This window comes from Pinus tabuliformis, chromosome 3_1 (assembly GCF_031772625.1).
Source record: "Pinus tabuliformis cultivar Carrire ecotype Pingquan chromosome 3_1, CPIR1, whole genome shotgun sequence".
Classification (NCBI taxonomy): domain Eukaryota; kingdom Viridiplantae; phylum Streptophyta; class Pinopsida; order Pinales; family Pinaceae; genus Pinus; species Pinus tabuliformis.
Window position 1 is genome coordinate 919307522 of NC_142301.1, and position 8179 is coordinate 919315700.

General features: G+C 34.3%; 1 long non-coding RNA gene across 2 annotated transcripts; it reads right to left on the reverse strand.

Moving 5' to 3' along the window:
• Positions 1 to 1962: 1962 nt before the first annotated feature.
• On the reverse strand, positions 1963 to 4998 carry LOC149190725 (uncharacterized). 2 transcript variants are annotated; one of them, XR_016256517.1, is made up of 3 exons: positions 4521 to 4998; positions 4170 to 4291; positions 1963 to 2203 (listed from the first exon to the last, which is right to left on the reverse strand). It is a non-coding gene; the product is annotated as an uncharacterized LOC149190725 (long non-coding RNA). The 2 variants fall into 2 exon arrangements; XR_016256518.1 differs by lacking the exon at positions 1963 to 2203 and adding an exon at positions 3495 to 3573.
• Between the last annotated feature and the right edge of the window lie 3181 nt (positions 4999 to 8179).

The window sequence follows — 8179 nt, forward strand, 5'->3', positions numbered from 1 at the left end:
TGGCATTGTCGCAAAGGAGGGGCTTTTCTTTATTGAAGTCTATGTTTGGAACCTTGCATGTTGTCAAACGCCTATTACTGTAGAGATCGAACAAATCTCATCGGTGTGCATCTGCTGGAAGTCCAAAAAATTTGTGAATTATGTGGAGTTTATTCGAGCCAGAGAACTATGTTAAACAACTAGTGTATTGAGAGAACGACTTAAAGCGTTTGGTGAGTTTTCCTATCCTTAGGTCAGCTTGACATTTCTGTATGTGTGAACAACATTGCCGATTGTATTCTCTATGTTGAATTGAGTACTGGTTGCATAAAGTGCATGTCGAATGAAACCTAGTATCGACTGTTAAGCATGTAATTTGAACAGAAGTCATCTTTATCATATCAGCCAGAAAGTGTGGCAGTTCGGTTTATATATATATATATATATATATATATAATTTGGATGATAAGGGAAGAAAATGGTTTTGTTGCCAACGATTATTTTTTTTAAATAAAAAAATGAATTTTTTTTGGTTGTGGCTAATTTATAGGGAAGTCAAATTTTTTAAATAAAAAGAAACAAAAAAACAGAGAGAAAGAAAAAGGGAAATACCTGCTTCTGCCTTACAATCAACTTATAGGGAGATGCTTTTTGCATCAAATGCTTTTCTAATTGGTTGTCAATTACAATGAATGTTTGGTTAACAAGATATTGATGGCTATCAATAATATTTAGTTGCATAACCAAAAGTCAAATATGTGTGTTGTGAACATTAAATCGACATTATATAGAAGTCTCATAAGTTAGAATACTTTGGAAAAATGTAAGTTGTACTAGTCAGAATACTTTGGAAAAATGTAAGTTGTACTTGTGGGACTAGCGATCTGAAGGTTTGAATGAGAGTTTATTCAATTAATTCAATGGTATTTTCATTCAAAAAATCAGAATACCGTAACCCTAGCATCTTGAGAATTGATTTGGTAATGAAAGAAATGAGGATATTTGATTTTTTTTTTTTTTTCCGGACATTATTGACTTAACAGACGTAAAGTAGTGCTTAGAGCACCATATGATCAATTCAGGAAATGGAAGACCTGAGGAACTATATACAATAGTAGACTTGACTCCTAAACTTTAAACCTATTAATAATTTTATCATCTTGCTGAAAGAACAATTAAGGGATCTGTTCTTGATTAGTGCATGACAAAATTAGGTCATATATGTCCCAGTCTTGGTCCACGAGGTTATTTTCGTGTGGGTCAGAGACTTTGTGGATGGAGAGATTGATTTGAAATATATGGCATTATTCGTCTTGCAATTTGAAACATCTAATTTTATTGATTTGAAACCTTAGTCATTAATTTGTATGATAATTTTAATAAAGATTTAAACCAATAGTTTTTTAGATATTGGGAATGCATTATTAGTAGGGGATACCAACAGGATGTCGATAGTTTATTATTATCGATATTTTTTTTCGAAACGTTAAGTATTATTATGGCAAGATTGAATCAGTTGCTTTGTCAACGCTTTTATCTTGTTACAAGTAATTGTATATATGTAAAGAGTTTTAAAATAATAATAAAATAAAATAATACATTGTAGGTGTTGCAGGGAGTATTGTGAGGATATAAAAATGAATATTTGATAAAAACAAGGGCAACTGCGTAGCGGTAGTCCCTGCCGTATTGCCAATAAAAACTAAACAATTATGAGTATTTAGGAGTTTGGACTGATTTTGTGCTTAGTTTCGCACAATGTCAATTAAGTTTTTATGAAATTGCATCGGCTGTGTGCTTTGGATGATTAAACAATTATAACATGAGTATTTAGGAGTTTGGACTGATTTTGTGCTTAGTTTCGCACAATCTCAATTAAGTTTTTATGAAATTGCATCCGCTGTGTGCTTTGGATGATTTTCTGCTATCGGATCCTCCACAAGTTGGTTACAAAATGACTGGGAGGAATTCACAATTTCTTGATTTGTAAAAATATTGAAGGAATGATCTGAACTTGTACAGTTACTGCAGGCAGAACTGTTGCAAGCATTTGGATTCACCATTTTAGTGTGTTGCACCGCAGTTTTTATTCTGACAGGTGTGGGTTTGATCGTGTTAATTTTGAACGTTTTCTTTCTTTGAGATTCCTGTGGTGGCACCTTCTTTTGCAGATGAATGTTCCAGTGGTTCTTGATTTCGTTGTCTGTCCGCCCAGGCAATCGTCCTGCTATCAGGGACCACCATATCACCAAATTATGAAAAAAATAAAACATAAAATATACACATTTATTAACCATAATAATGAATTAGACCAAATATATTAATTAATTTTAATATAATTAAATAAATCTGTAACCTTAACACTAACACGACTAAAGGCTTACATCATTTTTAGCCATAATCCTAATTCCTGAAGTTAACCGTAGAAATTAAACAGTGACTTGTCGCTGAGTATTACGGTTTCCACGAATCCAACTGTGATCGTAACCCTGAGAACTAACACTACATTTTTAACCATAATCCTAAATTCTGAGATTAGCCGTAGAACTTAAACAACGGTCTGTCCCCGAGTATTGTGATTTCCACGAATCCAACTGTGACCGTAACTAAGAGCTGACCTTACATCATTTTTAATCATAATCCTAAATTCTGAGGTTAACCCTAGAACTAGAACTTAAACAGCTGCATTAATATATTAAACTTTTTATTAGTTAAAAAATTCCTACTTAAAATAATTTGATTGCTAAGTATTAAAATATACTTATCTTATTTTTTTAATTTATAATTTTTTTTAAATTTAAAAAAATACAAATTCTTGATATTAAACTTACTCAAAAATTAGATAAAAAATTAAAAAACAAAATTGCAACGATGAAAAACTATAAAAGATGTCACATTATCGGTCAATAAAATAAATATAAAATTTTCAAAATAATATTAAAATATTTATGTTATAATTATTGATTTAATATATATTACAATAAATGTTAAGAGAATGTTTTGCAAGATTATTATCTCTTGAGTTTTTAATGTAATGAAAAGTTATTTAATTAAATTTTCAAAATAATATTAAAATATTTAAAATATTTATGTTATAATTATTGATTTAATATATATTATAATAAATGTTAAGAGAATGTTTTGCAAGATTATTATCTCTTGAGTATTTAATGTAATGAAAAGTCATTTAATAAGTGAAATTCTTAAAATTTTATTTATTATTTTAAAGAATAATTTAATAAATTATTTTTATTTTTATTTTTAGTTTTTATTATATTTGTTGGTGAATTTTGTCTAATTTAAAATGTGAAATTTAAAAAAATGAATTAAAAAAAACCATAAATAATAGAAAAATCACTATAACATGAAAAGAAATTATATCAGTAAAATTATGAAAAAAATAAAACATAGAATATGCACATTTATTAATCATAATAATGAATTAAAATACATATATTAATTAATTTTAATGTAATCAAATAAAAAAATATGTATCACAATTCCACGAATCAAACGGTAACTTTAACAAAAACTCGCTTAATAACCGCCTGGTCGCTTTCCTATGCTACTTGCCCACAGATGCCAGCTTCTCTCCTGGTCACAATTTATAATCTCTTGTTATATCCCTTCCTTTTGAATAATTTAGTTAAAAGACCCTAGATCTGGTCACAACTTACAAATTCTCTCTAAATCCCTTCCTACTTAGAGAATTTAGTAAGAAAACCACATATGTCAGCTTCTCTCCCGGTCAGAATTTACAATTTCTCTTTATATCCCTTCCTTCAGACAAAAAATAGTTAAAAGCCCTAGATCTCATCGCATTTAGTATAAAAAGAAGAAGCAAATTAGGATTATCTTCTTCAAAATCCAGGGCGTCAACTTCAAGATGAATATGATTTGAAGTATGTAATAATCTCCGACATCAATTTTAATAATAGTAAGAACAGGATGATTTGATCTCTAATATGATATTAAGATTAAAATATTTACCAGAAGATTAACAGAAAATAGAACTAATAAATCCGTAAAAGTAAATTTAAATACTAAGAAATTAAAGATTTATCAGTCACTTCCAAATTCGGTTCAACTCATTTTTTTTCTAACTGCTAATTTTAATAAAATTCTATCGTCACTAAAATTTTATCGTTTCAAAATTGTGAAAACAGTAAATGACAGGAAAAATTACTCACAGTTTTGTATTGCACTAAATGTTAGTCCACCGCCAGAAATATTACTTAGATTTTCAATTCCACTAAATATTAATCTGCCGCCGTAGCCTCTCTTCCCGCTTAAATCCAGTCCTCTGCATGAGCTGGCTTAGAAATGTAAATTTAATTAGAATAAGATTTTAACAAGAACATGAGAATAAAAAATATATGGTATATTAGCACATAAAAACTACTCAGAACAATATCTTAAGCAATTTAACTGCGAACCCTGATCTAGTTTACCTCTCCTTTGTATCAATAATTTTTCAAACCCTTTCAATAGTATGGCTATAAACTAAACATAATCTTTATGTTGAATAACTAGTTATTTACCTAGGCTCCTTCAAGACTCCATATCTGATTGCAAATCTTTAAACAACTTTCATGTCTGAATGCAGATCTTTAAACAGCTACACCAGAACAAACGCTGAGGAAATTCAAATATATGGAAGTTTCACTCCGGTGCATCAAAGAAAATCATATCAGAAACGAGAGAAAAAGAAAACTCGTAAACAAAAACCAGACAAACAAACAAAGTAAAAGAAAAGCAGACACCGAATGAACAGTCAGTCAAACAAACAGAGTAAACAAAAATTGAGAACTAAAAAGAAAAGCAGACGCCGAATGAAAACGAGACCGAGATGCAGGTAAACAAAACATGGCCGCGCGGCAGAAAAAGCACACACATTCTTGCAATTCACAACCTCAGCGAGAGAGAGATAAAGGCACAAACAACAAATTGGATGCATTCACGGTCTTCACGGTCTGATCCACTGTATCGACGCCAGGCTTCACAGGTCCTGGTCCTGTGTTCTCCTTGGCATAATCTCCTAAATTAGAAAGGAAAACGGTTGCCCTCAACACGGTATTACAAGCACCGGCAGCTGCCACCTGCTAGAAGTCTCCTGACACCAACAGCTGGCTGTTGTGCACGACCAAAAGCTGCCACCTGCTCTAAGTCTCCAACATATACTAAAAAAACTTTGCCCCAAATTTAAAATCAGTTGTCATAACATGTAAATTAGACTTTGGATAAAATTAATTGTCACAACATTCTTCAAACTCAACTTTGGGTAAGATGAATTGTCACAATGTTCAATCGATATCACCTCCGAAATAAAACTTTGGGTAAAACAAAAAAGCCACGAAATTTGGATTTGGAAATTCAGCAACCCGGCAATAAGACCTCTAATATAAAACTTTGGATAAAAAGCAAAAAACATCAGAGCTCTAAAATAAAACTTTGGGTAAAAGCGAAAAACATCAACTAAATGCTCCGGTCAACTCAAATTAATAGGAAGTCAACGCCTGATCGAACGCTATTAGTCCCAGGCAGGGACTAATAAGGGATACTTATTAAAATATAGGTTATTTTTATTAAACTGATATATTCAAAAGAAGTTCAACAAATATATTTATTGGGTTTTTATCAATATCTAATGAGATTAAAGACAATTTTTAAATAGAGACCATGTAATTAAGAAACTTCACATAAAAAAGATATTCCTCTTGAGATTGTGCATCTAAAATTAATGTAAGATTTTTAAATAACAATTCTATGGACTATCCCCGGATGCGGGTGCTGACGTGCGGAGAAGGGGCGGGCCACATGCCCAGCATGTGCCACCCCGTGTTAAACCCACGGCTCCTTGAAGGAGGCCGTCAACTGGCATTCTATCTCCTCATCCGCGCAATGCAGCAGTTAATGCCATTGATGGCTGAGGAAAGAGGTAGATGGAGGAGCAGAGCGCAGTTATGGAGCGCCTGCAACGAGGGAATGAAACAGAATATGAGGAGCTTAATGTGTCGAGCAGGGAATATTGGTCTGCCGAGTACTGGAGGGTGCAGACGCACAGTGAGTTCAGGCCGGTGGAGATTTCATCACCCCACGGCTCAGCTGAAGCCTGTCTCTGTGGCCATCCTTTCCGCTGGTCCGAGAGAGGAAGGCAATTGGCATACCACCAACGACAATTGGGAAAATGGAATGGTCTGGAACCAAGAGGGAGAATTCAATCTGAGTTCTGTGCACCAGAGGACAAAAAGGGAAGGTATTGGCACTGCTACCGAGTTCAAGTTCATTCTCAGGCAATCAGAGGAGGCATTAGGGACACCATGGTTAAGGTACGAGAACGACAGCCCAGCAGAAGGGGACCATGGAGAGGCTCCTCCTCACGAGCCCCTGCAGCAGATGAGCATCATCATTGTTGTTGCTGTTACTGTCATCGACGAGCCCGAGCAACCCAGCTCCCCATTAGACAATTCATGGAGGTTGGGAGTTCCAGCGAAGGGAAGCCGGTGCTTCTAGCCTTTGGCTCTGTGGTATTCACTCTGGGCAACTCTGCAGACATTGCAGGGGTCAATGCCCACATTTCAGTCTTATTCACCAGAATTCCGGAAGGAATTGAGGATGGAAATCCTCAGGGCACATTGGAGATGCCAATGGAAGACTCTGGAAAGGAAATTGATGTTGGAGACGGCACGACGGAGATGCCAATGGAAGGCTCTGGAAAGGAAATTGAAGTTGGAGAAGAACCGGCTGTGGAAGAGGTCACTGAAACTGAGCCACCATCGTCTGAAGCCGGAGGCAAGGAGGACCAAAATTCGCATGCCCTCTCACCTCCATTGGGGCCAGCCCCTCCAGGCGTCGACGAAGAGGTATGGAGGAAAATGTGGGAAGGACGTGAAGAAGGTGACGGGTGGGCGTACGTGGTCGAAGACAAAAGCCTCTGTGACGAGGCGGAAGAACATCTGGCAGCCTGCCTTCCATCCACCGCCCGACTCCAGGATTAATGCTTCCACGGGTATTCTGATTTTGTCATTCGGTTATGTTTGCTGGCAGTCGTTACTTGTGTCTCTGTTATGTTCAAATTTGTCTGGTCTTTGGTTTAGTCTCACTTCTGTTAGGTCTATGTGGGGTTACAGTAAATGCATTAATCGCCATGGCTATCATGCGCTCTCAGAAGCTAGCCCCTGCGTGGGCAGTTATATGTTTGGTCTAGGTAATGTTATTCCCCAGAGTTTCTGATAGATTTTGCCCCTGGGTGGGGGCTTTTGTTGTCATGAGAAGTTATGAGAAGTCTTGTCGATGCTGCCCCTGCGAGGGAGCTTTCAAGTCTACAGTCAAGGTTCCCAGGGTGCTTCTGCAGGCCCTGGAAGACATGTCTTTCTGTTTGTAAAGTTTTTTGTACATATAATTTGAAAGTTTAGCTAGTTTTACAGAGAAAAAAAAAAACAATTCTATGGACTATAAATTTTTTATATTAAAATGTTATTTGGAAAAATGCTTAAATTTATTTTTAATTTTTAAATTTTTTTATATCTTTGCATTCTCTTAAAACAAGTTGGCAAAGTTTAAAAACTTTTTAAAATCATTCTCATTTCATTTATACATTTAAAATGTGAAAAAATTATTATTCTAACCACAAAAATCAACTTATCTATTATTCAATTTTTGATGTTTCTAACACTCACATTTACATGTTATAAAATCCATGTAAGCATTTCATAGTACATTATGACCATCCCCATTATTCAAATTTTGATGTTTCTAACACTCACAGTTACATGTTATAAAATCCATGTAAGCATTTCATAGTACATTATGACCATCCCCATTGGTCAGATTTCCTGGTATGACAATTCTCTGGTAAATTGTGTAGTGTTAATGTCATTACATCAAATGACAAATTGATTTTGATTTAATTATGCTAATAAACCATGATGATGCCCTAAAACCTAATAATGGTCTTTGATTCATGCAAATTTAATATTGTTTTAGAGATTATCATCACCTATAATTCCTTGTTACGTCCCATTTTAATTGCTTGATAATTTTTTTTTATATAATTTTTGTTAATATTAGATGCATTCTTTAGGTGGAGAGAGCATGGTTAAGAAAATTCACATAAAAAATCCTCTCATTACCAAGTTTCATGAGATTGTATATCTTGAACTAATGTAAGCATTCAAATAGCAACTCTATGGACGTTCAG